The sequence below is a fragment of the Sphaerodactylus townsendi genome, linkage group LG04 (assembly GCF_021028975.2).
Source record: "Sphaerodactylus townsendi isolate TG3544 linkage group LG04, MPM_Stown_v2.3, whole genome shotgun sequence".
NCBI classification, from domain to species: Eukaryota; Metazoa; Chordata; class Lepidosauria; order Squamata; family Sphaerodactylidae; genus Sphaerodactylus; species Sphaerodactylus townsendi.
Genome location: NC_059428.1, coordinates 5506036 through 5523498, shown reverse-complemented (window position 1 = coordinate 5523498; position 17463 = coordinate 5506036). Strand labels below are relative to the sequence as shown.

The window sequence follows — 17463 nt, the reverse complement described above, 5'->3', positions numbered from 1 at the left end:
AAACGAACAATCGGGGATTTGCAAGCAGGAGATGTGGGCCCTGCGTATGGCTTCATGTTGATTAAAAAAAATAGTTGCAATAGAAAATACATTTTTGAACAGTCGTTTTAATTCATGTGTCAATTTGAAGGTGTACATTAAATTCATAGCTGCTCTGTGTCCCTCAGCATGGAAAGGCGAACTTAAAATGCTTAGAATGAATAACTAAATGTGTAGGAAGCGTATCAGATAGAAACATAGAGCTGGAGGGGTACCTCAAGGGTCATCTAGTCCAACCCCCTGCACTGGAAATTCACAACTACCCTCCCACTCCCCCAGTGACCCCTGGAAGGCAAAAAAGCTTCTCTCCAGGATCCCTGACGAGTATATGTAAAAAATTCCTGCAGAATATGAGAGAGAGAGAGAGAATGAGAGAGAGAAATTCTTAGCTAGAGAGAGAGAGAATGAGAGAGAGAGAATGAGAGAGAGAGAGAAATTCTTAGCTGTCTTCCTTCCTAGTAGCAGACCACCTACCCACCACACACCAAATTTCACCTCCCTCTCTCTCTCTCTCTCTCTCTCTCTCTCTCTCCCTCTCTCTCTCTGGCCAATAATAATAATGGTCACATTCCATAAGAAAAGAAATGGATCTTTGCTGGCTGTCTGATTCCAATTTGGATGTTTGAGCTAGTTTACTGACCAAAAAATCTAATTAAGATCGTGTCGTCTTTTTTTAATAAACATCTAAATTATCCAGCTAAAAAGATACAGATGCATTCCTAGCACAGGACAAAAAGCAGAGGAAGCCGCAAACGGGGAAACTCTGGCGCATGATTTTCCACCGGAGGAAAAGCTCCTACTTTCTCCTTTCCTAAAGTTTCTAGTTGTTTCCAGATCTTGATCCATTACGTACAAGGCCTTTGTTGAGCAGCGGTTTCACATTACACCAGCTGGACGCTGGTGGCTCTGCCTGAGTCATACAGAGTCACAGCAGGAAGCCTCCTTTGGAGATTTGACTCTTTCCTTTCTCAAGTCAGGCTAGCAGTTTTCTCTGCATGATAACCATCTAGATCACAGGTGTCAAACTCGCGGCCCTCCAGATGTTATGGACTACAGTTCCCATCATCCCCTGCCAACATGATGCTGGCAGGGGGTGATGGGAACTGTAGTCCATAACATCTGGAGGGCCGTGAGTTTGACACCTGTGATCTAGTGGACTTTCTAATTTGAGAGGTCACAATATTGTAATGGAAAATATCTCTGGAGAGGCGACTGAAGCTAACTCTGGAAGAAAATGCCTGGAGATTTGGGGAGAATAGGGTTTGAGAAGGGCAGGGACCTCAGCGGGGTATAAATGCTATAGACTCCCCCCAGACATTTTGTCTAGCAGGGCAACCCAACAGTAACAACTGTGTTAGGACCCGAGAGATCCATATTCATATCCCTGCAACCATAAAGTTCCTTGGGTGACTCTGGGCCAGCCATTTTCTCTCGACATGTCCCACGTCAAGAAGTAACGTTACTCACTTCAAAATGGCCCTTTCCACACAAACACTTTAAAATGTTTTGAGGCAGCAAATGAAATGTTTACATTGGAGGTTTACATTGGCCCCTTCCGCCCACGCAAAATAATGCGTTTTCAAACCACTTTCACAACTGTTTGCAAGTGGATTTTGCTATTCCGCACAGCTTCAAAGAGCACTGAAAGCAGTTTGAAAGTGCATTATTCTGCATGTGCGGAATGAGCCATTGTTTCCCCCCCAAACATCTCATTTGGAAAACGTTTTAAATGAGTGCCCTTTTAAAACCATTCTTTCATGGAAACATTTTCAAAACGACTTCATTTGCCTGTGCGGCCTCTTTCAGTCATTTCTCACACTGTTCTACAATCCCCGGACTTCTTCCTCCGCACCATTCTCTCTGCTCCCTCTCCGTTCCCCACCCACCCCCCCACCCCCCGGGCCTATTTTTTGGCGCATTTGAGCAGAATTTCTTCAGTTTGGGGGGGATACTTTTTGAAAGATAGAGTGCAGAAGGAGCTAAGAATCGCAGCACTCTGGTGTGAAGCACCAAAACAGCGATTCCACAACAAACCTAAAAAAAAAGAGAGGCAAAAATCTCAACACGGTGGCCAGGAATTGTTTCGAGGGGATGAGCAGATATAAATTGTGTTTATATTTTTATAATACTTTTAATGTTTACATTTCGAAACGTTTTATATTATTGTATTTTATAATTGTGTAAGCCGGCTTGAGTCCTTCAAGAGATTGGCGGGCTAAAAGTGTAAAATATAAATAAATATAAAAATAAATAAAGCGAAGGATTAAAAATGTTTTAGAAACGTTTTCCGGGATATGTGCAGAAAGGGCCAGGGCATTGTCCCAGAAATACACCTCATCTCTCCATTACAGAGATCAATTCCCCTGGAGGAAATGACATCACATCCCTGCTGAGTTCCCGCCCCCAAACTCTGCCTATCTCAAGCCCCGCCCCCAAATCTCTAGGAGTTTTTGAAGCCGGCTTCTGCTACCCATCCAAACAGCACCAAATCTTGATCAGCCTAAAAACAAATACCATATCTAACAACATAACAATAAAACTTATATAAAATTTTTAAAAAATATCAACATTCATAAAACTTGTTAAAATTTATAAAAAGTGTTTAAAAACTCATAAAACCTATTTAAAAATTCATATTTCCAGAAGGGGGAAAGAATCTCTTCAGCCAAAGGTCAGGGAAAATAGGTGTGTCTTTATTAGATTGCTAAATGCAAAAAAAAGAAGATTCTTGATGCAATTCAGGGAAGAGATCGTTCCACAATCTCGGGGCCACCACTGAGAAAGCCCAGTCTTGGGTCTCCACCTTTTTTTTTACCACTGAAGGTCATGGTACCACCAGAAAGGCTTCATTTCCTGATCTTCAAGCAGATTTGATGGCATGAATAACTGCTTGCCTTCATGTGAGGTTGCATGTTCTGTCTCTGAATGAGTTGCTGTTCTGATTTAATGTCTTTCTGTTTGGAAAGCAACACCCAGATCAGTAACTCGTGTGGAATCCCAGGGGTGGTTGTCAGACAGTGGATGGTCTCACTAATAACACTAATAACTTGGGGTCCCTCCAGTTTTAACCCCCTCAAAATAGGTCTCATATGGAAAATGCTCTCTGAAGGTTGAACTCAATGACTCAGGCAGCGTTTGCGGCTCGCTTTGCCTTCCTTCGCTTCCGTCGACCCGATCGTTTCCCCCTGCTGTAGTCTTTATCAGATGAAAACATGGTATAAAATATTAATGGGGTGTGTATGAAAAGCAATACTCTGGGGGTTTACTTTGTGAAACCAACCCTTAAAATCGGGCCGATACAAGTCAGTTTTCAGGAAGGTAACATGAAAGATTTCCGGTTGAACTATTAACTGCTTACATTTTTCCCCTTTGGTAATTATTAACTGTCCTCGGCAGGAGTGTTAAGAGCCGTTTATCCATGAAGACTTCCTATGGAACTCCAAAGATGTAAGGCCTGAAAAACACAGAGTTAGACAACAACGAAGGATAAGGAAGTGGTATAAGGAGTATGGGTAACAGGGTAGGCCTCTGTTCAAATGCCTATTATCATAAAGCTCATGCCCTGGATGGCCCAGACTGGCCCAATCTCATATGATCTCAAAAGCTAAGCAGGGTCGGTGTGGTGGTTAAGAGCAGCAGACTCTAATCTGGAGAACTGGGTTTGAGTCCCCACTCCTCCATGAGCGGCAGACTCTAATCTGGAGAACTAGGTTTGATTCCCCTCTCCTCCACATGAGCAGCAGACTCTAATCTGGAGAACTGGGTTTGATTCCCCCCTCCTCCCCATGAGTGGCAGAGGCTTATCTGGTGAACCAGATGTGTTTCTGCACTCCTGCATTCCTGCTGGGTGACCTTGGGCTAGTCACAGTTCTCTCAGAACTCTCTCAGCCCTACCTACCTCACAAGGTGTCTGTTGTGGGGAGAGGAAGGAAAGGCAATTGTAAGCTGTTTGTAAGACTCCTTAAAGACAGAGGAAAAGTAGAGTTTAAAAACCAACCCTCCTCCTCCTCCCCCTCTCCTCCTCCTCCTCCTCCGCCGCCGCTGCTGCTGCTGGACGGGAAACCACCAAGACAATGATTACAATGTAGAGGCAAACAATATCAAATAATCTTTATATGTCTTTGATGATCCAGATCTTATTAGATCTTGGAAGCTAATCAGGGTCAGCCCTGGTTGGTATTTGGATGGGGGACCACAAGCAAACAGCCTTGCTATGCGGAAGCAGACCCCGGCAAACCACTTCTGAACGTCTCTTTGCTTGAAAACTCTCTATACAGTTGCCATAAGTCAGCTGCAATCTGATGGTACTTTCTCACACCACTGCCGATGAAGCTCGTCTTATTTTCGGGGAAACACAGTAGCAATTCCCACTACCAGGCAAGCTCGCTTCGCCGGTCTCCCCTGATTGGCTGGAGTGTCTTGATTGGGCGGGACCTTTTCCCACTGCGGAAACGTCGATTGTAAGGGCGTGATAAAAAAACAGCGTGTAAAAGTTCAAAAGTGCCACCTGTGTTCAAACAACAGTTAATCGTTACCTGTGCTAAAAGCCATGAACGCATCTCCAAAGTTACACGCTTGTGGCTTTATTAACGTTTGCATCCCCCTCTGCCGGCCGCTGCAAAGCAAAGCCGAAAATGAAAACCAAGGAAAGGCTTTCTTGCGACGCAAGCATCGCTATTTCTGATTGGACTGCCCAAATTCATGCGTCACACTCCCCAGAGGCTGAGGGAACGAGTCAGGTTTCCAACCCTCATCCCTCCCCTCGGATCAGCTCTGAACCGTGTTAATGGGGTCTATGCCACTTGCAACCAGGTCCTGCAGGAACGCGGATTAACGGGGAGAAAGAGCGCCAGAAACGGAATCTGCCACGCAAGCCATGGGGAGGTCGTCCCTCAAACCTGGTTAGTTTGTGTTCTGAAACCTGGCTAAGACGGTAGTGGGGATTTGACCCATGACAGTCAGGGCTGCCAGGTTCCCTCCGGCCACAGGTAGGGGGTGGGAGGTTAGGTTTGCCAGATCCAGGTTGGGAAAACTCCTGGAGATTTGGGGGAAGATCCTGGGGAGCATAGATGCCTCAATGGGGCACAATTCCTAGAATCCACCCTTCCAAGCAGCCTTTTCTCCAGAGGAGCTGATCTCTGTGTCAGGAGATGAGCTGTAATTCCAGATTCCACCAGTAGGGTGGCCTCTCCATCTCCAGGAGACAGAGATCAGCTCACCTGGAGAAAATGGTCTCTTTTGAAGAGCGAGCATGCTGCAGTGGTTAAGAGCAGGTGGATTCTAATCTGGAGAACCAGGTGTGATTCCCCACTCCTCCACCTGAGTGGTGGAGGCTTATCTGGTGAACCAGATGTGTTTCTGCACTCCTACATTCCTGCTGGGTGACCTTAGGCTAGTCGCAGTTCTTTCAGGACTCTCTCCAGCCCCACCTACCTCACAAGGGGTCTGTTGTGGGGTGAGGAAGGGAAAGGAGCTTATAAGCCACCTTGAGTCTCCTTACAGACTCTAAAATCCAAACATAAATCCAAACTTGTAGAAGGCTTTCATGGCTGGATTCAACTGGTTGTGGTGGGTTTTCTGGGCTGTGTAGCCGCGGTCTGGTGGATCTTGTTCCTAACATTTTGCCTGAATCTGTGGCTGGCACCTTCAGAGGTGTATCACAGAGGGAAGTCTGTTACACACTGTGTCCACTTCTCTCTGTGATACACCTCTGAAAATGCCAGCCACAGACGCAGGTGAAATGTTAGGAACAAGATCCACCAGACCACAGTCACAAATCCCGGAAAACCCACCACAACCAGATAAATCCAAATTCTTTGGTATAAATCTCCTCCTCCTCCTTCCCCTCCTTCTCTTCTTCTTCTTCTTCTTCTTCTTCTCCTCCTCCTCCTCCTCCTCTTCTTCTTCTCCTCCTCCTCCCCCTCCTCCCCTTCTTCTTCTTCTCCTCTGTCTCCTCCTCCTCCTTCTCCTCTTCTTCTTCTCCTCCTCCTCTTCTTCTTTTTATCTTCCTCCTCCTCTTCTTCTTCTTCTCCTCCTTCTCCTCTTCTTCTTCTCCTCCTCCGTCGTCTCCTCCTCCTCCTCCTCCTCCTCTTCTCCTCCTCCTCCGTCTCCTCCTCCTCCTCCTCTTCTCCTCCTCCTTCTCTTCTTCTTCTCCTCCGTCTTCTCCTCCTCCTTCTCGTCTTCTTCTCCTTCTCCGTCTCCTCCTCCTCCTCCTCTTCTCCTTCTCTTCTTCTCCTCCTCCTCCTCCTCTCCTCCTTCTCTTCTTCTTCTCTGCTGTCTCCTCCTCCTCCTCTTTTTCTTCTCCTCCTCCTCCTCCTCCTCCTCCTCCTCCTCCTCCTCCTCCTCCTTCTGGCAACCCTGGTTTACTGGACCGGAGCCTTGGGCTTCCTCCTGCCCTCTGGCTTGCATCTTCCAGCCGGGACCGGGCGGATTGGCAGATCATTGACAGAGACCCCCGCCCCCTTTCTTTGCCTTACTTCCCGCTCCGAATAGATCAAACACGCTATTTGTCCCGGCTGCAAAAAAAAAAAAAAAATAAAAATAAAAAATAAAAATAAAAAAAACCCGGCCCGTTTTTGTTATGCAAATCCTGGCTGACATCACCGCGCTCACATCAAAGGCGGGACGGGAGCATATAAGCCGGCGCCCGGCGCGCAGGAGCGGGCAGAAGAGGTCGCAGCTGCCCGGTGCTCAGCAGCGCCCCCGCGCCAGCCTCCCCTGCACGGAGTGACCCATTCCACCGATCGATCAATAATCGATCGCCTGCTGCTTCCAGCCCCTTTCTCTTTTCCACGGCCTGTTTTCCAAGCCGCCTGTTGCTTCACCTCCGCCTGACCTCGCAGCCGTTTGGGGACCGACCCTGCCGTTTGGGGACCGAGCTATTTTTGCACCGGTCTGCTGCGTCGACGGCAAAGGGGAAAGGAGCCCGGAGGAGAGGGACGCGCGGGGAAGACCTCTCTCGCCTGGCTCTCCTGCCCGAATCGAGACGAAGATTCAGGGGAGGGGGAAAGGTCCGCTTTGCAACCCCCCGCCACCCCCACCCCCCTCCAAGCACAGGTAAGAAAGCCGAGGAACTTTGCGCGAGGTTTTTGGAGAGGGGGACGCTTAGATCTTTGCGGGGGGGGGGGGAGCAAGCAGCCCCGGGGGCGCCTCCCTGGTTGGGTGGCCCCAATCCGGTTTGATTTCTCCGGTACAGGCACGAGCTTTTCCGGCGGCGTGTGGTCAGTTACGGTGCAATTGACCAGCCACTGAAGTCGGAGTTTTTGGTCAGTTTCAGTGCAATTGACCACTGCACTGCAGTTGGGGATTTAGTTCCGCACATGCAGAGGAACGCACTTTCGATGCACTTTGCAGCTGGATCTGACTGTGCGGAACAGCCAAATCCACTTGCAAACCAACTGTGAAAGTGGATCGAAAGTGTATTATTCTGCCTGTGCGGAAGGGGTGCAATTGACCAGGCGCTACAGTCGGGGGATTTTGTGCTCGGTCTGTGGTCAGTTTCGGTGCAATTGACCACGCACTGCCGTTGGGGATTTAATTCCGCACATGCAGAGTAACGCACTTTCGATGCACTTTGCAGCTGGATCTGACTGTGCGGAATAGCCAAATCCACTTGCAAACCAATCGTGAAAGTGGATCGAAAGTGTATTATTTTGCATGTGCGGAAGGGGTGCAATTGACCAGGCGCTACAGTCGGGGGATTTTGTGCTGCTTCTGTGGTCAGTTTCGGTGCAATTGACCCGTCGCTGCAGCTGGAGATTTCCCAGCTGGGTTTGTGGTCAGTTTCAGCGCAACTGGCCAGATGCTGCAGCGGCGGATTTCCGTGTTGGGTTTTCGATCAGTTTCGGGGCAGTTGACCAGCTGTGCAACCGAAGATTTCCTGGCTGAGTTTGTGGTCTGTTTCGGTGCAATTGACCAGTCTCTGCAGTTGGGGATATTCGTGCTGGGTTTGTGGTCAGTTTCAGTGCAACTGACCAGATGCTCAGTGGGGGATTTCCCAGCTGGTCAGTTTCACTGCACCTGACCAGATGCTGCAGTTGGGGATTTTCAGACTGGGTTTGCGGTCAGCAACTGACCAGATGCTGCAGCCGCTGATTTTCGTGTTGGGTTTTCCATCGGTTTTGGGACAACTGACCAGTTAATCAACTGAAGATTTCCTGGTTGGGTTTGTGGTCAATTCAGTGCAATTGACCAAACGTCTTAGCTTGGGATTTCCATACGCCTTGTGTTGCTGATAGAAAGACAAGATATTCAAGTTTGAAGGTTATCATTTTTGCCCTGCGTGCATGCTATTTAGTTTGGAGGAGGCTTTTTCGGAGGATAGGGAGATGACCCTAAAGAGGGTTTTGGAAGAAAGCTCGAGGACACGGAAAGAGGCTCAGTAAAATCTGTGACTGTTTTTGAAAGGTGTGGAAGAAAGGCAGGGCTCTGGTTAACAGCATGCCGGTGATCCGAGTCCGCGAAGATCACAAACGAAGAAACAAGCATAGAGAGAATTTAAGAATGAGCTACCAGCTGCCACGCTAAGTTTGGAAGCAAGATTTTTTCTCTCTCTCTCTTCTCCAGCCCTTCCGCACATGCAGAATAAAGCACTTTCAATCCACTCTCAATGCACTTTGCAGCTGGATTTGGCTGCGCGGGATAGCAAAATCCACTTGCAAACAGTTGTGAAAAGTGGATCGAAAGTGCATTATTCTGCATGTGCGGAAGGGGCCTTTGTTCTCTGTGTGTTTGCACATTAGTTAAAGAAGCTTTTAGTCTGCCTTTTCTCTACACATTCCTCTTTCTATACCTGTATCGAGAGAGAGAGCTTGCCTGTACTTTCCGCGTGGTCCTAAACATTACTGACCTACCTTCCAAGGTTGCTGTATCATCAAGACTATCTAGACTCCTGTAGCACAAACGAGGGTGTGTTTTTTTTTGGGGGGGGGGTGTTGAGCTTCCCCATCAAAACCTAGCTCCTGGAAAACCCATATCCTAAAAATCTGAGCCCAGTGGCACCTTTAAGACCAACCAAGTTTTATTCTCGGTATACACTTTTCTTGGTATGAGCTTGGTCGATGCTTAGGTGCGTGCACACAAAAGCTTATGCCGAGAATGAAATTGTTGGTCTTGAAGGAGGCGCTGGGCTCAATTTTGCTCCTGCTGCTTCAGACCAAGGCGATTATCCATCTGAACTTTTAAATAATCTGGCTGGATTCTAAGGTGCTCCTGAATTCTTATCGAACTGTTCTATTGTGGTCCTACGCAGCTATGGGAACGGGGAGCGCTTTGAACACTGCAAAGTGCTACACGAATGTTGGTGGACTCATTTGAAAGGGTCATCTTTTCATCCCCGTCCGTGAAGCTACCTTCTCTCAGGTCAGGTTAAGAGAGGGTTTTTCCTGCTCAAACTTGTCTAGATTGACTAGCAGGTTTCAGGTAGAAGCCTTTCCCGTGCCCACCCACTATCTAGTCCTTCTGGAATACGGGTGTTGAATCTGCACTTTGGGTGGGTCTTAATTGGACCTGTGAGATTCCCGTATCTGCATCTGATTTGCAGAGAGGTCTGATCCTAAAGAGCTCAAATAAGAAATAAGAGCCTTTGGTCTATGGTAGATTATTCTAATCTGTCCCACAATGTGGGTCTAAAGAAACAGAATCGAACCCCATCTTTAAATTGACTTAAGCAGCCTGTAACGAAGTTGGGCTCTTAGAAAGATACATTTCTGCTCGGTGCTGAAGGCTTTGTCTTTGCAGAAGCTCGCTTGCTTGGCTGCTGTTTTATCCACTTATTCTCGTTTTCTAATCTTTTGCTTGCAAAGGGACACGGAGGCATTCAAATGTCTTTTGTTTCAACGGTTGTGATTTGAAGTTTGCCATTTGTACAATAAGTTGCATGTAACCGTCAGTCAGAGTCTGTAAGAAGAAGCCGAACCGAGATTGTGGACCTTCGTCGGGCAAAGCCGTTTCTCTCCCACTGGTCACGATCCTCTCCCTAACCATTTCAGAACTGTACAAGAGAGACTTCCGTAATTCAAGCGAAATTCTTCTCAGAATATTAGAAGAAAGAAACCTGGTTTGGTCCCACTAGACTTTACTCTATGGTTGATTCCGCATGGGCCCAAAGCAGCCGTGTGAAAACAGTATAAACCCTTTTATACCGTTTTCACACTGCTGTTTTGGGCCCATGCGGAATCAGCCTCTGTGCTGAAAAAAATGCTGTTGAGTCACAACTGACTTATAGGCCCCTTCCGCACACGCAAAATAATGCGTTTTCAAACCACTTTCACAACTGTTTGCAAGTGGATTTTGCCATTCTGCACAGCTTCAAAGAGCACTGAAAGCGGTTTGAAAGTGCATTATTCTGCAGGTGCGGAATGAGCCATAGTGACCCTGCAGGGTTTTTAAGGCAAGAGATATCCAGCAGTGGTTTGCCACACAAATGGTGGTTTGCCTTCCTCCATGCCACCCCCCTGGTATCCCTTCAAGGCCTCTCACCCAAACGCTTGGCAGTGTCGGGACTGAGAATGTCGGACCAGCCTGAGATAACTCAGGAAGTTTCCATGGTGGAGTGAGGATTCAAACTTGGGTTTCCCAGATCCTAGCCTGACACCTTAACCACCACACAACACTGGCTCTCTTTGGGATGCAGTGGCGTAGGAGGTTAAGAGCTCGTGTATCTAATCTGGAGGAACCGGGTTTGATTCCCAGCTCTGCCGCCTGAGCTGTGGAGGCTTAACTGGGGAATTCAGATTAGCCTGTACACGCCAGCTGGGTGACCTTGGGCTAGTCACAGCTTCTCGGAGCTCTCTCAGCCCCACCCACCTCACAGGGTGTTTGTTGTGAGGGGGGAAGGGCAAGGAGATTGTCAGCCCCTTTGAGTCTCTTGCAGGAGAGAAAGGGGGGATATAAATCCAAACTCTTATCTTCTTCTTCACACTGGAAGAAAATAAAGTTTCCTTGATACCCCTGCAAAGGTATCCCTGTTGTCCTCCCTGAGTGGAATGGGGTATGTGTAAATATCTCTCGGGGGGGGGGGGTGCTTTTAAATAAGCATCAATGGCCTTTGCCCCTTTTCTTGGAACAGAAAAGATATCTGTGTCAAATCCGAGGAGAAGACGAGTGTTATCTCCTGATATTGTGTGAGTCTCCTGTGGAGTTATTGTCTCAAAGGAATTTGAACAGACTTGTGAAAGCCAAGCCAACAAGCTTAGCATCGATGGTGTTTGGGTATTAAAGGTACAAACCTAAACGGTGGTGGGGCAGGAGATGTAAACAGAAACTGTTGGCAAGCAACAGGAAGGTGTGGCCCATATGGACTATGGAAGTAAGTGCCTCTGGATTCAATGGATCTTTCGCTTCCGTCTTTGAATGAAGGAACAGTTTGGAACGGTTTCAGAGTCTGGAACGGTTTCAGAGGATAGCTGGGTTGGCCTGCAATACAACAATTAGAAGAAGAAGGAGTTTGGATTTATATCCCCCCCTTTCTCTCCTGTAAGGAGACCCAACGGGGCTTACAATCTCCTTGCCCTCCCTCCCCTCCCTGCAACGAACAGGGCTGAGAGATCTCCAAAGAACTGTGACTAGCCCAAGGTCACCCAGCTGGCATGTGTTGGGCTGCACAAGCTGATCTGGTTCACCAGATAAGCCTCCACAGCTCAAGTGGCAGAGCGGGGAATCAAGCCCGGTTCTCCAGATTAAAGTGCACCTGCCCTTAACCACTACACCATGCTAGTTAGGCTTGAGTCCACCAGCACCTTCATGCCCAACAGGGCAGGAGACGATTTTGCTTTTTTAATATTTTGCGTTTCTCTACCTTGAGGAGTCCCGAAGCAGCTCATAATCGCATTTGCTTCCCCTCCCCATAGGAGATACCTCATAAGGCAGGTGGGGCTGAGAGAGTTCAGAGAGAACTGTGACTAGCCCAAGGTCACCCAGCAGGCTTCATGTGCAGGATCAGGGAATCGAACCCAGTTCTGTAGATCTGAGTCCACTGTTCGTGTGTAGGAGTGGGGAACCAAAGCCTGTGCTCCAGATTAGAGTTAACCATTACGCTGCACTGTCAAAGCTCTCCTAATCAGTGCTGATCTAAGCACAGAAGTACAATTGGACGGCTCTTTCCTGTAAAGCCCCATCGAGTCGTTGTGAAGTAGAACATAAGAACATAAGAACAAGCCAGCTGGATCAGACCAGAGTCCATCTAGTCCAGCTCTCTGCTACTCGCAGTGGCCCACCAGGTGCCTTTGGGAGCTCACATGCAGGATGTGAAAGCAATGGCCTTCTGCGGCTGTTGCTCCCGATCACCTGGACTGTTAAGGCATTTGCAATCTCAGGTCAAAGAGGATCAAGATTGGTAGCCATAAATCGACTTCTCCTCCATAAATCTGTCCAAGCCCCTTTTAAAGCTATCCAGGTTAGTGGCCATCACCACCTCCTGGGCAGCATATTCAAACACCAATCGTTAACACTGCTATGCTGAAGTGAAGCTGCTTTCCTTTTGTTAGTCCTAATTCTTCCCCCCAGCTTTTTCAATGGATGCCCCCTGGTTCTAGTATTGTGAGAAAGAGAGAAAAATTTCTCTCTGTCCACATTTTCTACCCCATGCATAATTTTATAGACTTCAATCATATCCCCCCTCAGCCGTCTCCTCTCCAAACTCCTCTCCAAATGCTGCAGCCTCTCCTCATAGGGAAGGTGCTCCAGTAGAAACCTATGGCATGCAAATGGGGCTTCCCTTTGAGAAAGTGCACCCAAACTTATGGTGACGATCCAGTAAAGGACGAACGCTGTTCTGCGCCTGTAAGTAGAAGAGGTCTGTGCATCCTTTTGAGAAAATCCGCACGGAGTCGAGTGGCCAATCTGATTTTTTTATAAGCCTGTAAAATCCAAAGAACCGTGGGCATCGGGTCATTTCCGGGACCGGAAAACACCGAAGGGTGCATGGTTTTGGTTTGATTGAGGCTTTGCAGAAAACATTTGGATTTTTTAAAAAAACAAGATTAAAACAGCATTCACTCACCGCGTCAGACAGAGAGAGAGAGAGGATCAGGGAGGTGAGCAACTGGATTCTGTTAACTGTAATCCCGCAAAGTGACCCAGGGCAAGCCCAATCGACCTATACGGGAAGAGTCACTAAAAGCCTTCAAATAATTCCAGCTGTGTCGGGCTGTAGCAGCAAAATAAAACAGGAATCCCTTCGTGCCTTAAAGTGGTTTGGGTGCACCCTAAAATAGTCCAGCAGATGTGAGCTCTGATGGAATAAAAATCTTTGTTTTATTGACTCCCTTTTTTATTTTTGGGATCACAGATACCAGAGAGGAAAGGTGGTATGGTATACCCGATCTTATCAGATCTCAGAAGCTAAGCAAGAACAGAAGAGGAGGAAGAGTTTGGATTTATACTCCGCTTTTCTCTCCTGTAAGGAAACTCAGGACGGTTTACAAAGGAGCAGCAGTGGCGTAGGAGGTTAAGAGCTCGTGTATCTAATCTGGAGGAACCAGGTTTGATTCCCAGCTCTGCCGCCTGAGCCGTGGAGGCTTATCTGGGGGATTCAGATTAGCCTGTACACTCCCACACACGCCAGCTGGGTGACCTTGGGCTAGTCACAGCTTCTCGGAGCTCTCTCAGCCCCACCCGCCTCACAGGGTGTTTGTTGTGAGGGGGGAAGGGCAAGGAGATTGTAAGCCCCTTTGAGTCTCCTACAGGAGAGAAAGGGGGGATATAAATCCAAACTCTTCTTCTTCTTTTCCCCTTCCTTTCCCCTCCACAGACACCTTGTGAGGTCGGTGGGGCTGAGAGAGTTTGGAGAGGACTGTGACTAGGCCAAAGTCATCCGGCAGGAATGTAGGAGCAGGGAAACAAATCCTGTTCACCAGATGAGAGTCCGCTGCTTATGTGGAGGAGTGGGGAATCGAACCCGATTAGAGTCCACCTGCTCTTAACCCCTGTGCCACACTGGCTATCATTATGTATCCACTCTAATAGTGGCTGCCTACAGAATCCTGCTTGCCATCACTCACACAGTTTGAAATGTAGGTTACAAGGGGAAAGTTGTTAATTTAGTGGCTTTCATCTAACCCAGGTTCTGGCAAATATAACAAGTTAGAAGCATTGGGGGGGGGGGGCAGTTCTGTGGGAATGTCCTCCCAAACACTTTCAGAAAGGACCTCGACCCCGTTATATTTGACCTGTGCAAAATCAGTCAAGCCCAACCAAATATTTTAGGGTGCACCCAAACCACTATAACGACTGACAACAATTGGGAGTCATTCGGCCAGTTTGAGTTCATGTACACTGTTTGTTTCTATTGCGAAACTCCTGTAGAGTTCGTGTGATGGTGTTTTGCAATCGGCGAGAATGTTATAAGCAGACTGTGTAGTTTGGGCGACAGACTTTAAGGGAAAATGTTGAATGCACATTGCAGTTACGTTCGGCAAAAGGTACTGACCTCTAGTTTGTTTTATTGTAGTCACTTTTGAGACATGGAATATTGATTTATTTTTTTTAAGCAGTCGTAGTGGGCTTGAAGAGATTTGAAAGAAAGGCGAGCTTGTTTCCCACTGGAATAGCCAAGCGGTGCAGACTCTTCTGAATTGATCACTTCCAAGGGAGAACCGGGGAGTTGGGACCCTCCCAGAATTATAACTGATCTCCAAGCAATAGAGACCAGATCACCCAGAAATGGCAGCTTTCAAGGGCAGGATACCACAGAGTCTAGGAGAAATGTATTCCTTCCAGAGGTGGGATCCAGCAGGTTCTCACAGGTTCCCGAGAGTAGGTTACTAATTACTTTTGTGTGCCGAGAGGGGGTTACTAATTGGTGATTTTGCCACGTGATTTTTGCCTTAGTTACGCCCCTCCTCTCAGCAGTAGCGCGCAGAACTTGAAGCAGTCTAGCAGGAGGTGCACCGGCGTGCGTGTCAGCCTGCGCCTGCGTGCATTCGTTTCCTGCCCAAGCCCAGGAATGCCCCGCCCCCAGAATGCCTGACCATGCCCCCGTCGTGCCCCGCCCAGCCCCATTGGCGCTACACCACAGTTTGAATCCCACCACCATGGGAACCTGTTCCTAAATTTTTAGGGCACAAGGCTGCAGTTGAAAACAGCATCTCCCCTTACCTCTCCTGCCCAATTTGTAGTGTGTAAAAACCACAGGGGGTCCAATACTGGAAGATCACCACCACACAACCTCCAGCTAGTGGAAAGAAGGGAAGGAGGGCAGAGGAAATCGAAGCACGTTGTGACCTGCCTCCTTCTTGAACAAGGAAGCAAAACACAAGGTTGCAGGTGGCAAGCAGAGAGTACGAACCCTACCTTAGCAAGAAAATTCCCCACATGCAGAAACCTAGCATGTCAGGAGTCAAGGAATCGACCTAGGGCCAGGGCCCCAACAATTTTGAGCCTGAGGAACTCTAACACAGGGTGGTGGGTGCAACCACCAAATGGCCGCAGCAGGAGACAAAGTCAACGCCCTAATGTCAGAAATTGAGGTGATATGCAATTCTAACTCTCCAGAATTTCACACGGAAGCTCTGTTTAATAGGATGCCTTTAAATCTACATTGATAATTAGAAGCCTTGCTGTGCAAAAGCCCCAGCTAGCTATACACACTTGAGGGGACCCAAGAAACGCACTGGCGGGCACTGTGCGCCCACAGGCACCACGTTGGAGACCCAAACCTGGAGGATCTTGATTTGCTATTTTTTTTAATGCAGGGAGTCTTGAGGAAGCTTTCAGATATACACCCAGTGGTGGGATCCAAAAATTTTAGTAACAGGTTCCCATGGTGGTGGGATTCAAACAGTGGCGTAGCGCCAATGGGGCTGGGCGGGGCACGACGGGGGCATGGCCGGGCATTCGGGGGGCGGGGCATTGATAATTTCTCTGTTACTGTAAAAAACTCTTACTGTAAAAAAAAAGTTCCTAATTTCCAGCTGGTATCTTTCTGTCCATAATTTAAACTCATTACAGCAAGTCCTATCGTCTACTGCCAACAGAAACAACTACTTCTCCTCTAATTGACTGCCTGTCAAATACTTAATACTTTCAAATACTTAGTTTTGTTTCTAGAAATCAAAAGGAGGATACTTTCCTTAAACAAGGAACTGTACCGTATTTCTAAAACATGTTTTTAAAACAGCCCGACAGGCAGAATTATCCCGTTTTCTACCTTCGCTAACCAGCCACATAGGAAACAACAGGACCTTATGATTTTTGGACCTAATGGAATTTCTAACGGAAAAGCAGACCCAATTAGTAACCCCCTCTCGGCACACGCAAATAATTAGTAACCCACTCTCGGGAACTGGTGAGAACCTGCTGGATCCCACCTCTGTAGACACCCCTCTCTTATGCAGACCCAAACTGGCTGGGATTTTTCTCCTTCATGCCGGCTCCCTGTCTGTCTTTCTGTAATTAGATTCATAGCCACTCGCTGCGTTCTGAACAAATGCCGCGCACAGTCCTCAGATCAGGAGATTTCTGTTTGGATGGTTTTCTTGCTCCAGAGCAACCTGCAGAGAGGGGCGGGGCAGCTCTCTTACAAAAACACAATTGCGCAGATGTGCGAAGATTCACAGAAGACAAGCCAGGCTCGGGGATAACAAGGGCCGCTTGTTTGGGGCTTGACCTCCGACCTGACTTTTCACCTTTCGCAAACAACATCTCTGCCAGCTTGGAGGATCTGCTTCCCTCGGCTACCCCCCACCCCCCCTTAGCAATTTCCCCGGCAGTTGCACGTTTAACTCCGTGGCAGTTCCAAACAAGCAAGTAGCTTGTAAAACCAGTGGCTCTTGGTTTACACAGCGAGATATTCATGCACCTGCCATCGAGTCATTCTGCATTTCTCAGGGACATTGGCTTATTTTAAAGAGCAAGCAGGCCGAGTTACGCATCCAATAGTGGAAGATAGAACTTGGCCGATGTCGTTTCTGTAGCTAGTTCAGAAATAAAACTTAGCAATTCATCCAACGGAACAATGCCACTAAGTCTGTTATTGTGTTAATGGATGCCACAAGCTACCTTGGAAATACTGGGCCCCTCCGCACTGTAGGATTCGACCTTAGTTCGACGTAGGTCCGGTCTCGGTACCTCCGCGAGACAGTCCGAATGCCGACTCAAGCTTCTAGTCTTGGCTCCCCCCCCCCCTCACCGTTACATTTTTGAGCTCAACTGGGAGGTACAACTTCCTGGAGAACTTGGGTTGCGCTCGAGCCGAAGCCGGCAGAGTGCGGAATCTCCCTTGCTTCAACTCTGCCAGCCAGCCAATCACAGTGCAGTATTTCGGCCATGCGCAGAACGGGAGACTCGTTTGCAGCGCAGAAATGCTTTCTCTCAAAAAAAATAATATCTCCCACGTGAAGCTCCTATGTCGGTAAACCTCGAAAAGGGACGACACTCTATCGCTTCCCGCCATAGAATGGCAGCCAATCGGGAATGAGGAGCGGA

The 17463-nt window shown here is 48.0% G+C and overlaps 1 protein-coding gene across 1 annotated transcript in view; it reads left to right on the top strand.

Moving 5' to 3' along the window:
- Positions 1 to 6674: 6674 nt before the first annotated feature.
- Positions 6675 to 17463, top strand: part of WNT11 (Wnt family member 11) — a 72772-nt gene continuing 61983 nt past the window's right edge. Inside the window, 1 exon segment of the mRNA XM_048495084.1 lies at positions 6675 to 7095. The gene's annotated coding sequence lies outside the window, so the exon portion shown is untranslated.